The sequence below is a fragment of the Pristiophorus japonicus genome, chromosome 4 (genome assembly GCF_044704955.1).
Source record: "Pristiophorus japonicus isolate sPriJap1 chromosome 4, sPriJap1.hap1, whole genome shotgun sequence".
NCBI classification, from domain to species: domain Eukaryota; kingdom Metazoa; phylum Chordata; class Chondrichthyes; family Pristiophoridae; genus Pristiophorus; species Pristiophorus japonicus.
The window spans coordinates 26,096,185-26,111,631 of record NC_091980.1 but is presented as its reverse complement, the minus strand read 5'-3'; the positions used below and the strand labels follow the sequence as shown (position 1 = coordinate 26,111,631).

Here is a 15,447-nt window from a genome sequence, read left to right as displayed (position 1 = left end):
TCATTCAGTACGTACACATGATCTTTGATAGAAATATTGCGTGACACAGTAGTGCGATCATGATACCCTTGCTGATTTTGACGTCTGTATTCAACACAATTATTCAAGTCAGGATGGACAAGCGAGAGCCTGGTCTTGAGACCTCTCTTCATCAATAGTTTAGCAGGGGAGATCCCGGTAAGCGTATGGTATCTGGTCCTGTAATTAAGCAATATGCGTGACAAGCGAGTTTGCAGTGAAACTTGAGTGACATGTTTCATACTCTGCTTGATGGTTTGGACCGCACGCTCTGCTTGTCCATTGGATGTGGGTTTGAATAGTGCTGACCTCACATGTTTGATACCATTGAGATTCATGAACTCTTGAAACTTCATACTGGTGAAGCAAGATCCGTTGTCGCTTACAACAATGTCAGGCAGACCATGCGTAGCAAACATGACACGAAGGCTCTCAATGGTAGCTGTGAATGTTTCAGGGTGACATGATTATACACTCTATCCACTTGGAATAAGCATCCACCACAACTAAGAACATCTTTCCCAGGAAGGGTACCTGCAAAGTCGATGTGGATCCAGGATCATGGTTTAGATGGCCACGACCACAGACTCAGCAGCGATTTTGACAAGGTCCCACACAAGAGATTGGTGTGCAAAATCAAAGCACATGGTATTGGGGGTAATGTACTGACGTGGATAGAGAACTGGTTGGCAGCCAGGAAGCAGAGAGTCGGGATAAATGGGTCCTTTTCAGAATGGCAGGCAGTGATTAGTGGGGTGCCGCAGGGCTCAGTGCTGGGACCCCAGTTCTTTACAACTTACATCAATGATTTAGATGAAAGAATTGAGTGTAATATCTCCAAGTTTGCAGATGACACTAAACTGGGTGGTGGTATGAGCTGTAAGGAGGATGCTAAAAGGCTGCAGGGTGACTTGGGCAGGTTAGGTGAGTGGGCAAATGCATGGCAGATGCAGGATAATGTGGATAAATGTGAGGTTATTCACTCTGGGGGCAAAAACACGAAAGCAGAATATTATCTGAATGGTGGCAGATTAGGAAAGGGGGAGGTGCAATGAGACCTGGGTGTCATGGTCCATCAGTCATTGAAAGTTGGCATGCAGGTACAGTAAGCGGTGAAGAAGGCAAATGGTATGTTGGCCTTCATAGCTAGGGGATTTGAGTATAGGAGCAGGGAGGTCTTATTGCATTGTAGAGGGCCTTGGTGAGGCCTCACCTCATATATAATGTTCAGTTATGGTATCCTAATCTGAGGAAGGATGTTTTTGCTATTGAGGGAGTGCAGCGAAGGTTCACCAGACTGATTCCCGGGATGGCAGGACTGACATATGAGGAGAGACTGGATCAACTGGCTCATTATACACTGGAGTTTAGAAGAATGTGAAGGAATCTCATAGAAACTTATAAGATTCTGTCAGGATTGGACAGGTTAGATGCGGAAAGAATGTTCCTGATGATGGGGAAGTCCAGAACCAGGAGACACAGTCTTAGGCTAAGGGGTAGGCCATTTACATAAGAACATAAGAACTTAAGAATTAGGAACAGGAGTAGGCCATCTAGCCCCTCGAGCCTGCTCCGCCACTCAACATGGCTGATCTGGCTGTGGACTCAGCTCCACTTACCGGCCCGCTCCCCATAACCCTTAATTCCCTTATTGGTTAAAAATCTATCTATCTGTGATTTGAATACATTCACTGAGCTAGCCTCAACTGCTTCCCTGGGCAGAGAATTCCACAGATTCACAACCCTCTGGGAGAAGAAATTCCTTCTCAACTCGGTTTTAAATTGGCTCCCCCGTATTTTGAGGCTGTGCCCCCTAGTTCTAGTCTCCCCAACCAGTGGAAACAACCTCTCTGCCTCTATCTTGTCTATCTCTTTCATTATTTTAAATGTTTCTATAAGATCACCCTTCAACCTTCTGAACTCCAACGAGTAAAGACCCAGTCTACTCAATCTATCATCATAAGGTAACCCCCTCATCTCCGGAATCAGCCTAGTGAATCGTCTCTGTACCCCTTCCAAGGCTAGTATATCCTTCCTTAGTAAGGTGACCAAAACTGCACGCAGTACTCCAGGTGCGGCCTCACCAATACCCTATACAGTTGCAGAAGGACCTCCCTGCTTTTGTACTCCATCCCTCTTGCAATGAAGGCCAACATTCCATTCGCCTTCCTGATTACCTGCTGCACCTGCAAACTAACTTTTTGGGATTCATGCACAAGGACCCCCCGGTCCCTCTGCACCGCAGTATGTTGTAATTTCTCCCCATTCAAATAATATTCCCTTTTACTGTTTTTATCCCAAGGTGGATGACCTCACATTTTCCGACATTCTATTCCATCTGCCAAACCTTAGCCATTCGCTTAACCTATCTAAATCTCTTTGCAGCCTCTCTGTGTCCTCTACACAACCCGCTTTCCCACTAATCTTTGTGTCATATGCAAATTTTGTTACACTACACTCTGTCCCCTCTTCCAGGTCATCTATGTATATTGTAAACAGTTGTGGTCCCAGCACCGATCCCTGTGACACACCACGAACCACCGATTTCCAACATGAAAAGGACCCATTTATCACGACTCTCTGCTTTCTGTTAGTCAGCCAATTCTCTATCCATGCTAATAAATTTCCTCTGACTCCACGTAACTTTATCTTCTGCAGTAATCTTTTGTGTGGCACCTTATCGAATGCCTTTTGGAAATCTAAATACACCACATCCATCGGTACACCTCTATCCACCATGCTCGTTATATCCTCAAAGAATTCCAGTAAATTAGTTAAACATGATTTCCCCTTCATGAATCCATGTTGCGTCTGCTTGATTGCAATCTTCCTATCTAGATGTCCCGCTATTTCTTCCTTAATGATAGCTTCAAGCATTTTCCCCACGACAGATGTTAAACTAACTCGCCTACAGTTACCTGCATTTTGTCTGCCCCCTTTTTTAAACAGAGGTCTTCCAATAGCTGCTTTCCAATCTGATGGTACCTCCCCAGTGTCCAGAGAATTTTGGTAGATTATAACGAATGCATCTGCTATAACTTTCGCCATCTCTTTTAATACCCTGGGATGCATTTCATCAGGACCAGGGGACTTGTCTACCTTGAGTTCCATTAGCCTGTCCAAAAGTACCCCACTAGTGATAGTGATTATCTCAAGGTCCTCCCTTCCCACATTCCCGTGACCAGCAATTTTTGGCATGGTTTTTGTGTCTTCCACTGTGAAGACCGAAGCAAAATAATTGTTTAAGGTCTCAGCCATTTCCACATTTCCCATTATTAAATCCCCCTTCTCATCTTCTAAGGGAGCAGCATTTACTTTAGTCACTCTCTTCCGTTTTATATATCGGTAAAAGCTTTTACTATCTGTTTTTATGTTTTGCGCAAGTTTACTTCCGCAACTATCTTATTTTCTTTCTTGCTTTCTTAGTCATTCTTTGCTGTCGTTTAAAATTTTCCCAATCTTCTAGTTTCCCACTAACCTTGGCCACCTTATACGCATTGGTTTTTACTTTGATACTCTCCTTTATTTCCTTGGTTATCCACGGCTGGTTATCCCTTCTTTTTCACTGGAATATATTTTTGTTGAGCACTATGAGAGAGCTCCTTAAAAGTCCTCCACTGTTCCTCAATTGTGCCACCGTTTAGCTTGTGTTCCCAGTCTACTTTAGCCAACTCTGCCCTCATCCCACTGTAGTCCCCTTTGTTTAAGCATAGTACGCTCGTTTGAGACACTACTTCCTCCCCCTCAATCTGTATTACAAATTCAACCATACTGTGATCACTCATTCCGAGAGAATCTTTTACTAGGAGATCGTTTACTATTCCTGTCTCATTACACAGGACCAGATCTAAGATAGCTTGCTCCCTTTTAGGTTCTGTAACATACTGTTCTAAGAAACAATCCCGCATGCATTCTATGAATTTCGCCTCCAGGCTACCCCGTGCGATTTGATTTGACCAATCGATATGTAGGTTAAAATCCCCCATGATTACTGCCGTTCCTTTTTCACATGCCTCCATTATTCCCTTGATTATTGTCCGCCGCACCATGAAATTATTATTTGGGGGCCTGTAAACTAAGCCCACCCGTGACTTTTACCCCTTACTATCTCTAATCTCCACCCACAATGATTCAACATTTTGTTCATTGGAGCCAATATCATTTCTCACAACTGCCCTGATATCATCCTTTATTAACAGGGCTACCCCACCTCCTTTCCCTTCTTGTCTATCTTTCCGAATTGTCAGATACCCCTGTATGTTTAATTCCCAGTCTTGGCCACCCTGCAACCACGTTTCAGTAATGGCCACCAAATCATACCCATTTGTAATGATTTATGCCGTCAACTCATTTACTTTTTTTCGAATGCTGCGTGCGTTTAGGTAAATTGTTTTAATACTAGTTTTTAAACCATGATTTTTAGTTTTGACCCCTCCTGCAGCCCCTTTATATTCATACATATTCATACATACATTTAGGACTGAGATGAGGAGAAACACCTTCACTCAGAGAGTTGTTATCCTGTGGATTCCGTCCGCAGAGAGTTGTTGATGCCAGTTCATTGGATATATTCAAGAAGGAGTTAGATATGGCCCTTACGGCTAAAGGGATCGAGGGGTATGGGGAGAAAGCAGGAAAGGGGTACTGAGGGAATAATCAGCCATGATCTTATAGAATGGTGGTGCAGGCTCGAGGGGCCAAATGGCCTACTCCTGCACCTATTTTCTATGTTTCTATGCTTTACTAAGCTGCATGCAGTGTTGCACTAATGCACACATGATTCCAGATCAGAGTCAATTCCAAGCCACCATAGTTGAGACCTGACAATGGCTTTCATCATGACAATACCGGGAAGCGTGCTATGTAGATCATGCACAAATTTCTCCTGCCTTACTTGGGCATAACAGCACGATTACCCCACAGTATACAATCTGATTGAATGGATAGTTCGTCTTTGCGACAGATGTAAGGTTTGGTTTCCTCACTCATTTGCTTGGATATGGCAGAATAATCACCACTAAGGATACAACGTTTCACAACCGATAATATGGGGTCCTGGCTGATCCTGGTCTTAACTTGTTGGGCCGTGACAGGGGTTCTTTCACTTTCAAACGCATCCATGACTGACAGTAGGTCTGCCGGTTGTGGCGTTTCCACCTCCGGTGTGGGCAACGGAAGACGGCTCAATGCATCGGCACAATTCTCAGTGCCAGGTCTATGGCAAATGACATAATCATTGGTAGATAATGTCAGCACCCACCTCTGGATGCGGGACGATGCATCGGTATTGATACCTTTGTTTTCCGAAAACAATGAAATGAGTGGCTTCTGATCTGTTTCATGTTCAAACCGAAGACCAAACAGGTACTGATGTATCTTTTTAACCCCATACACACAGGCTAATGCTTCTTTCTCTACCATGTTGTTGGCTCTTTCTGCCTTTGACAAACTTTTTGAAGCATATGCAACAGGTTGTAATTTGCCTGACTCATTAGCTTGTTGGAGCACGCAACCATCTCCATATGACAAAGCATCACAGGCCAATACTAGACGCTTACATGGATCATAATGTACCAGCAGCTTATTAGAGCAAAGCAGCTTAGTAGCTTTTTCAAAAGCTCTATCTTGAGATGCACCCCAAACCCAGTTGTCGCCTTTTCTTAGCAGCATGTGCAGTGACTCTAATAAGATGCTCAATCTAGGTAATAAATTACCAAAGTCGTTGAGTCGACCAAGGAACGGCTGCAGCTCTGTCACATTCTGAGGCTTGGGTGCATTTTTGATGGCCTTGGTTTTCGAATCTGTAGGCCTGATACCGTCAGCAACAATTTTCCTCCCCAGGAATTCGACTTCCGGTGCCATGAAGACGCACTTCGAGCGTTTCAGTCTGAATCCCACTTTGTGCAGATGATGTAGAACCTCTTCCAGGTTGTTGAAATGTTCGGCAGAGTCATGACCTGTGATCAGTATGTCATCTTGGAACACGACGGTTCTGGGAACCGACTTCAGTAGACTCTTCATATTCCTCTGAAATATGGCTGCAGCCGAGCGAATTCCAAAAGGGCACCTGTTGTAGATAAACCGTCCTTTATGAGTGTTGATGCATGTAAGTTTCTTTGACGTGTCGACCAGCTCCTGTGTCATGTAGGCCAATGTCAGATCCAGTTTTGTGAACGACTTCCCCCCAGCTAGCGTTGCAAACAGGTCATCAGCCTTCAGTAACGGGTATTGATCCTGTTTCAAAACTCAGTTGATTGTAATCTTGTAGTCTCCACAAATCCTGGCAGTGCCATCAATTTTCAACACTGGAATAATGGGGCTGGCCCATTCATTAAATTCGATCGGTGATATGATCCCTCCACACTGGAGTCTGTCCAGTTCAATTTCGATCTTCTCCCTCATCATGTATGTAACTGCCCAAGCTTTATGATGGACAGGTCTTGCATCCAAGTTCACGTGGATCTGCACCTTGGCTCCCGTGAAATTGCCAATGCCTGGTTCAAACAGCGAGGGGAACTTGCTCAGCACTTGAGCACATGGAGTATCCTCCTCCGATGACAACGCTTTGATCTTATTCCAGTTGCATTTGATTTTTTCTAACCAGTTCCTGCCAAACAGTGTTGGACCATTGACTGGAACAATCCATAATGGTAAATCGTGAACCGTACTATCATACGACACCTTGATTCTTGCACTGCTCATCACCGTTATGAGTTCTTTCGTGTACGTATGCAACTTGGCATTGACTGGACTCAGCTTAGGCATCACATCATTAGTATCCCACAGCCTGTCGAATGCCCTCTGGCTCATTATTGATTGACTCACTCCCGTGTCCAATTCCATCGATACCAGCACACCATTAAGTTTTACATGAATCATTATCGGTTGGCTCTTTGTTAGGAACGAATGCAGTCCATACACTTCCTCCTCTGGTATCTCGGATTGCATATCCGGATCCGGGCTAGACTGGTCATCATCCTCCACATGGTGTGTCGCAGCACACTTGCTCAGTTGCGGACACATGCGCTGGAGATGCCCCACTCTCGAACAGCCTTTACAAATATACTGTTTAAACCGACACTGATGATGCAGATGATTTCCCCCACAACGCCAACATGCTGATATCGGATTCTTTCCCGTTGGCAGACTTTTAGCAGTCACAGGTTTCGCATACGCAGACAGATAGGCTCTGCCATATGCAGCTCTGCCAAACCACGATACTATCTTGTTTACAGTACTTGCCGAGTTCCGATTTTTCAATGATATCTGCTTTAAGCGTTTGTCCGTCATCATGCATCATTGGGTAATCATAGAAAATAGGTGCAGGAGTAGACCATTCGGCCCTTCCAGCCTTGCTCATGATGGCCTTGTTCAAGTCCAGAGTCTCCGCCGCCAGTAGCTTACGCATGATGCCGATTGCAAAGAAGTCCCACAGCATGTCTACCAACACAGTTTCAAACTTACATGGTCCAGCTAGATATCTTAGGTCAGCAACGAATTCTGCTGCATCCTGGCCCTCAGAAGGAACGTGCGTCGAGAATCGATATCTTGAGATGATGATGCCTTCATCTGGTTTGAGATGGTCACGTACCAGAGCACACAATGTTTTATCGTCCTTGTCCGTTGGACTTAAGGGTGAGAGGAGATTCTTTATGAGTCCATAGATTTTCGGACCGCAAACCGTGAGGAGGACCGCCCGGCACTAAACTGCGCCTGCCTCTTTCTCCATTTTGTTGGCCACAAAGTACTGGTTCAAGCGGGCTACAAAGTCTGCCCAATCTTCTCCCTCCATGAATTGCTCCAGAATTCCAATTATGCTCATTTTTGCATGCGAAGGTTCTTGTTACCTCGTCGCCAAATGTTGTGTATGCAGTAATTCAATAGACTGAATACTTAAACTCCGAACAGTGCTATGTGCAACAATCAACAATCCATGGGAGAGAGCGTGTACCAAGGTTTTCAGTCACTGCACTGGTGGTTGTGGTTGAAGAGGTGGAGCAGAGGAGAATGTCTTTTATCTTCAGGGGGGCAGGAGATCCTTCAGGCACTTGTTCAAAAGGCAGTGGCAAGAGATAGCCGCAGAGGTCAATGCCAGGTGTATAGCTCCAAGAAAATGATTGTAGTATAGGAAGAAGTTTAATGACCTCACTTGTGTGTTCAACATCAGCGAATGCATCTTCAAATGCCATAACCTACCAACTGCAGTGTGTCCTTACTTATAGCATGCACTAGCCTCAGACACTGCTCAATTCACCACATCCCTATCAATCACCTAACAAATTAGCGGAACATTGCAGGAACTAGTTTAATGATCTCACACGAATGTTCAAGGCTAGTGAATGCATCTTCAAATGCCATGTCCCAACAACTGCAGTTGGACAGCTATTCAACCATGACAGCCACATCACCTGAATAGATTGCACATTACTCACTGACACACTTCCCTCTTTCATGCCGGAGAAGATAATGCACAACTGGACGAAGCAGGAACTAACCGGATGGGGTGAGGCGCGCCTGCATGTTCGAACCTCTATGGCGGTACGATGCTGGCCATTGAAGATAAGGGTATCCGCATACCTAATCCTCCTTCTCTTGTCCCACTTCTGCCCCATCCCACAATCCTTTTTGACTGAGACGCTGCAGATGGTGTAAGCAAGCACTTCTTACTTTCTCCTCTCCCCTCACCACAACCCGACGCGTGTCCCTTTTCATTTCAAATACCCAAGAACTACAACCTGCCCTGACAGTGGAGGAAGAGCAGGAAGACCGTGAAGATGAAGACACACCATCACTCGATTTCACAGTCATAGCTACCAGCTCACATACTGACATTGTATGTAATTTCGATGGGAAAGAGGCGGGATCTGAAAGCGGTGAGACATCGGGCACAAGTGCGCTGCAGCCAGGGCAGGGGGAAACGAGAGCTCTGGTACCAGCTCGCCGGAGGTTGAGGTCACTCACTAGTTCTGATGCAGAGGACTCAGCTAATGACTTTGATGGGCCAGGCTACACAAGAGGCTGATAGGTGGACACACAAAATGCTTGGTGCACTGGAAAGCCTGCCAGTAAGCCGACATTCAATGTTAAGGAGCATGGACGACTCAGGCACTAACTTGGCACAGGGTTTTGCGCAGAGCTTGGGGCCCATCATTTCCTACATAGAACGGGTGGTAGAACACCTGTGGAACCAACCAGGATGCAACATCTGATGGCCGATGTCTCAGCTTCCATTGCAGCACAAACAGCATCCACCCAACGTCTGAGTGCTGCAGTGGAGGTTCAGACTGCTGTCATGCAATCTCAGCTTGCTCTCATGGAAGCTCAGACTGCTGCCATCGTGGCCATAGATACCAAGGTTCAAAGAGCCTTCCAGGGCATCACTGCACTCCAGAAGTTTGTTCATCAACAGACCTACACCCTAATGCCTCTCTGCAGATATGGCTTCCTGCTGAGCGCACTTCTCCCTCCCTCCACCCTCCACCCTCTTCCAGCAGACGTCCTGCTCTGCGTGGCCTCTGCTCACTCTCCTAGTCATGCTCAATGCCAAGAGGAAGCCCTACTGGGCCACTCATGCCTGGAAGCAACTGGTTTGTGCACAAGCCTTTAAGTCACCAAAAAGTAATTCAGCACCAGACAGACCACTCCATGTCGAATATTGAAGCTTTTAACCAGTATGAAAAACATCCAAACCATAGAATTTCAGCAAGATAGGAGAAATAATTCAGCAACTAACCTGCAAGTATTTTATGATCATTTTAAATAGCGCTAGTGGTGGTGTCCTTCATATAGTTGAACGTGCTATCACTAAGTCCACCTATTTCCACCTACAGAACATCACCCAACTCCACCCCTACCTCAGCTCATCCACTGCTGAAACCCTAATCCATGCCTTTGTTACCTCTAGACATGATTAATTCAACGCACTCCTGGCTAGCCTCTCACGTTCTATGCTCCGTAAACTTGAGGTCATCCAAAAGTCTGCTGCAGTGTCCCAACTCGCACCAAGTCCTGCTCACCGATCACCCCTGTGTTCGCTGACCTACATTGCCTCCCAGTTAAGCAACGCCTAAAATTCTTGTTTTTTTTTCTTGGTGTTCTTTACTGAGTTTTAAAATTCTCCCAAACCTCAAGCTTACTTCTCCTTTTGGCAACGTTATAAGCCTCTTCCTTTAATCTAATACTATCTTTAAATTCTCTGGTTAGCCACGGTTGGGCCTCATTTCCTGTAGGGTTTTTATTCCTTAAGCGAATTTATATTCATTGTGAATTATTTCTTTAAATGTTTGCCATTGCTTAACTACCATCAAATCTTTTAATGTAGTTCCCTGTTTACCTCAGTCAACTCGCCCCTCATTCCATTGTAATTTGCTTTGTTCAGATTTAAGACATGAGTTTTGGACAAAAGTTGACAGTCATTTAGTTGTAAGAAACCTCTTTCTTGGAGCTTTATGAAAAATGAAACAAAACCAAATAAATAAGCACTTGATGCCCTTGTTTAGTCGAAAGAGGAACAGGATGCAACAGTGAAAGAGTGAAATATCAAAAAGGGACAAGATCTTTGAGCAATGTCCAAATGTGATCAGTTATTAAAACCACATTTACATCAATCCTTTGAAAAGAAGTATGATTGCAGTAAGATTGCCTACCTTGTAGGAAGAGACTAGTGAAGGAGTCCGGAGACTGAGCAGCAAAGCTCCCAGCACAGCGATACACAACACCCTGAGGTTCTCAGGCATTACTCTGAACAAAGTAACTGATCTTGTCTCTTGTGAAACCACAGGACAGGCGAGCTTCCTCTTCCCTTCCAGCTCAGGGTTCGGACATCATTGGTGTTGTGCACGTTCGAGCTGATATTGGCTCAATAAATAAAACAGAGGGTAGCTCAAAATGGGAACTTATCAAGCTCAAAAACATTTCAGGGTGGGAGGCAAAGTGTTCAGTCTTGGTAATTTAAATGTTACTGGAGGATCTCAAATGACAGAGCTCATTGTAAATCAGAGAATCTGCTGTGTTATAATGAAAGGAGTGTTGTACCATGAGGTGCCGGAGTCGGAATTCTGGGGTTCCAGCTCCACTACATATAGGGACAGAACTCCCGGCCATCTCTAGACATAAGCGCTGACCCCGTCCCAAATCACGGGGATGGGTCCATTTGCACATTTGGGTAATTACATCACACCTGTAAGGTTAATATATGATTCCCCCTTGATCCACTCCAGGAGATAAGGATCGGGAGACGACGGCTCCAGATAGCAGAAGATGAGAGAGGGAAAATCAGGAACATTATAATCAAATTCAGAAGGACTTAAATCATACGGACACAAATCTATAAGACCCTTTCTGCACTACTGTGCACATCTTTGGTCACCCAATTATAGGAAGGATATTATTACCCACAGAAGATTACAGAGATGAGCAAGAAAGATGATTTGGAGATCAGGAGTGTAATTTATCAGGAAAGGTTAAGGAAGTCACACCTGGAGGTTGTCAGACGGAAATATTCAAGATCATAAGAGAGCAGACAGAATTGATCTGTACAAGTTGCTCCGTATGATGAGGGTGACATACCAGGTGGCACAAATTTGCATAGGAAGGGAGAGCAGGGAGAATGTTTTCACTGAAATGATATTAGCGGTGGGATCAGATACCAGGGAAGACCATTGAATACAGATGGTAAACACGGGATGAAGAGAGAATTGGAAACATTCCTAGGGAGAGGAGGGATTGAGAAAGTAAAACAAAGGGGAAGAAGGAACAACAGGCAGTGGAATGGATCTGAGGGAATCCTGAGCCCAGCTCTCACGTTCATGGTAGCCAGGCTGCTGTCCAGAATGGCTGGTGTGGGGCCGGGACAGAAAATACTAGTTTAACTTCATTCCCTGCACATAGCTGTTATTGTCAATCTTAAGACTTTTTGCTCATATTGCTATTTATTGTTAAAATGAAAAGAAAATTAGCAAAAAATTTATCTCATCTACATGAAATAATGTTTTTTTTATTCGTTCACAGGATGTGCACATCGCTGGCAAGACCAGAATTTGATAGCACTGTTGATGAAACTTTCTATCACTTTGCTGATGATTGAGAGTCGACTGACGTGGCAATAATTGGTTGGATTGGATTTGTCCTGCCTTATATGGACAGGACATAGCTGGGCAGTTTTCCACATTGTCGGATAGCTGCCAGTGTTGTAACTGTACTGGAACAGCTTGGGAAGAGGCACGGGTAGTTCTGGAGCACAAATCTTCAGCACAACAGCTGGGATATTGTCGGGGCCCATAGCCTTTGCTGTATGCAGTGCGTTCAACCGTTTCTTGATATCACTTGGAGTAAATCGAATTGACTGAAGACTGGCTTTTGTGATGGTGGGGACCTCAGCAGGAGGCCGATATTTATCATCCACTCGGCACTTCTGGCTGAAGATGGTTGTAAACACTTCAGTCTTTTCTTTCATACTCACGTGTTGGCTCCGCCATCATTGAGGAGGGGGTATTCATGGAGCCCTTCCTCCCGTTAATTGTTTAATGGTCCACCACCATTCATGACTGGATGTGGCAGGACTACAGAGCTTTAATTTGATCTGTTGTTGAGGCATCGTTTAGTCTTGTCTATAGCATGGTCTTTCTACTTTTTATCATGCATGTAGTCCTGTGTTGCAGCTTCCCCACATTGGCACCTCATTTTCAGGTATGCCTGGTGCTGCTCCTGGCATGCTCTTCCACACTCTTCATTGAACCAGAGTTGGTCCCCAGGCTTGATGGTAATGGTAGAGTGAGGGGATATGCTAGTTATAGATTGTGGTGGAATACAATTCTGCTGCTGCTGATGGCCCACAGCGCCTCATGAATGCCCGGATTTGAACTGCTAGATCTGTTCTGAATCTATCCCTTTTAGCACGGTGGTAGTGACACACAACATGATGGAGGCTATCCTCAGTGTGAAGATGGGACTTCATCTCCACAATGAATGTGCGGTGGTTCCTGCTGCCAATGCTGTCGTGGACAAATGTATCTGCGACAGGTAGTTTGGTGAGGACAAGGCCAAGTAGGTTTTTCGCTCGTGTTGGCTCTTTCACCACCTGCTACAGACCCAGTCTGGCAGCTATGTCCTTCAGGACTCCACCAGCTCGGTCTGTATTGGTGCTTCTGAGCCAATCTTGAGGGACATTGAAGTCCCCAACCCAGAGTACATTCTGTGCCCTTGTTACTCTCAGTGCTTCTTCCAAGTGGTGTTCAACAGGGAGGAGGGAGGACGGTAGGTAACAATCAGCAGGAGGTTTCCTTGCACGTTCTTCACCTGAAGCCATGAGACCTAATTGGGTGTCCGGAGTCAATGTTGAGGAGTCCGAAGGCCACTCCCTCCCGACTGTATACCCCTGTGCTGCCACCCCTGGTGGGACTGTCCTGCCGATGGGACAGGACATACCCAGGGATTGTGATGGAGGAGTCTGGGACATTGGCTGAAAGGTATGATTCTGTGAGTATGACTATGTCAGGCGGTTGCTTGACAATTCTGTGGGACAGCTCTCCCAATATTGGCGCAAGTCCCCAGATGTCGATTAGGCTGGGTGTGCCATTGTCGTCCATAGCCAGTGCCGAGATCGATGCCTGGTGGTTCATCCAGTTTTATTCTTATTATTGTTTTTTGTAGCTGTTGTGTACAACTGAATGGATTGCTAGGCCATTTCAGAGGGCAGTTAAGAGTCAACCACATTGCTGTGGGTCTAATTTCCTTTAAATTGGATTAATTAAGAAGCAGATACAAAAAAAAAACACCAGGAACATCAGTACACCTGGTCTCAGGCACCAATTGCCAGTTACATTAGACTGACACTTGTAGTATCCCTGCACCTAACCACAAACTCACACGAGGCATAGATATATCTGACACGGTCACTCTGTGACCTTCACCTTTATTGCCAGGACCAAGGAGTGCTGACCCTGGGTGGGACCTCCTCTTTTACACCTGGAAACCCAGGTGAGGAGTGTCCCCCGCAAGTTCACCCCCTGTGGTCAGGGTGTGCATTTCTAGGGTACAGGTACAGTGTACATGAGTTACAGTTACATGACTATGTCATTGCAAGATGGTTAAATACATGACAACACCAAAGAGTGTGTGTGGAGAAGGAGCTGCCAATCAGATGTAATGGCGGGCAGTAACACGAGGAGCAGTGGGGTGGGGGTTGGGGAGGGGATGAAGGTTGGGGAGGTTATTGGGGTGGGGTGGGGGAGCGGATGCGGGAGGCAGAGGGGAAGCAGTGGGGTTAGGGTGGGAGAGGCAGTGAGATGGGGGATTAGGAGGGGGTGGGGTGCAGATGGGGTGGGGAGGATGAGGGTTTAGCGGTGGGAAGAGGGTGGGGAGGGTAGGTGCTGGGGTCAGGTGAGGGAGGGTGTGGGGAAAATGGGTGGGGTGGGCGTGGCGGAGGGTGTGGGTTAGGGGGTGGGGACTGGTGGGGTCAGGAGTAGGCGAGGGGAGAGGGTGGGGTGGGGGAGCGGTTGAGTAGAGGAGAGGTGGGGGAGGGGAGAGGGAGAGAGGGGGTGGGGGAGGGTGTGGGAAGAGGTGGGGGAAGGGAGGGGGAGGTCAGTCACTTCATGACGACGAGTTCACAAGTGGGAAATTGGGGAAATTATTCATGTTTAAAAGGATCCACTTTCCTCGTGCATCTTCCATTGTACTTCGACCCTGATGTTACAGAATACACCAAGACTTTCACAATCTTTGAAAATAACTAATGTGGTCTTCTGTTTGTGGCAATGCTGAGTTCTCAACCACAATGTGCTGGCTTTTCTCTGAAACCTGTCAGGAGCACTTCCTCTGCTAAAGAGGCATCATTTATAAAACATATGTTACTGCAAGCAAACCCTTTTTTACACAAAGGGTAGTGGAAATGTGCAACTCACTCTGCCAATAGTTTGCGGACGTTGGTTCAATTGTAATGTTCGAGGCTGAGGATGGAAGATCTTTGTTGCGTAAGTGTATCAACGGATATGGAGCAATGGTGGGTAAATGGAGCTGATGTAGAGATCAGTTATAATCTAATTGAATGGCAGTTAATAGGCTCAAGGGGCTGAATAACCTACCCCTGTTCCTATCTTCAATTTGAGTTAGTGACTATTCATTTGTGTATCCTGAGTTATAATTAAAACTTACCAAATTAAATTCTGATATCTGGGCTAAAATATTTCATATAAGGACCATTAAGTTACCACCTGGGCTCAGTGGTGGCACTCCCACTTCTGAGTTAGATGGTCGTAGGTTCAAGACTCCCTCCGCTGCTTGTACACATCATCTAAGCTTATACTTCCGTACAATACTGAAGGAATACAGCATTGTTGGAGTTTCCATCTGTCAGATGATGTAAAAGTTTTGAGTTGAAGCAGAACAGAGGAGTTCTCCCAGTGACCTGGCCAATATTTATCTCTCAACCAA

At 45.6% G+C, this 15,447-nt stretch overlaps 1 protein-coding gene across 3 annotated transcripts in view; it reads right to left on the bottom strand.

Moving 5' to 3' along the window:
* LOC139262848 (vascular cell adhesion protein 1-like) overlaps positions 1–10,740 on the bottom strand; it is an 82,528-nt gene extending 71,788 nt beyond the window's left edge. For all 3 annotated transcript variants that reach the window (XM_070878041.1, XM_070878042.1, XM_070878043.1), the window contains exon 1: positions 10,665–10,740. The gene's annotated coding sequence lies outside the window, so the exon portion shown is untranslated. The remainder of the gene's footprint in view (positions 1–10,664) is intronic.
* Between the last annotated feature and the right edge of the window lie 4,707 nt (positions 10,741–15,447).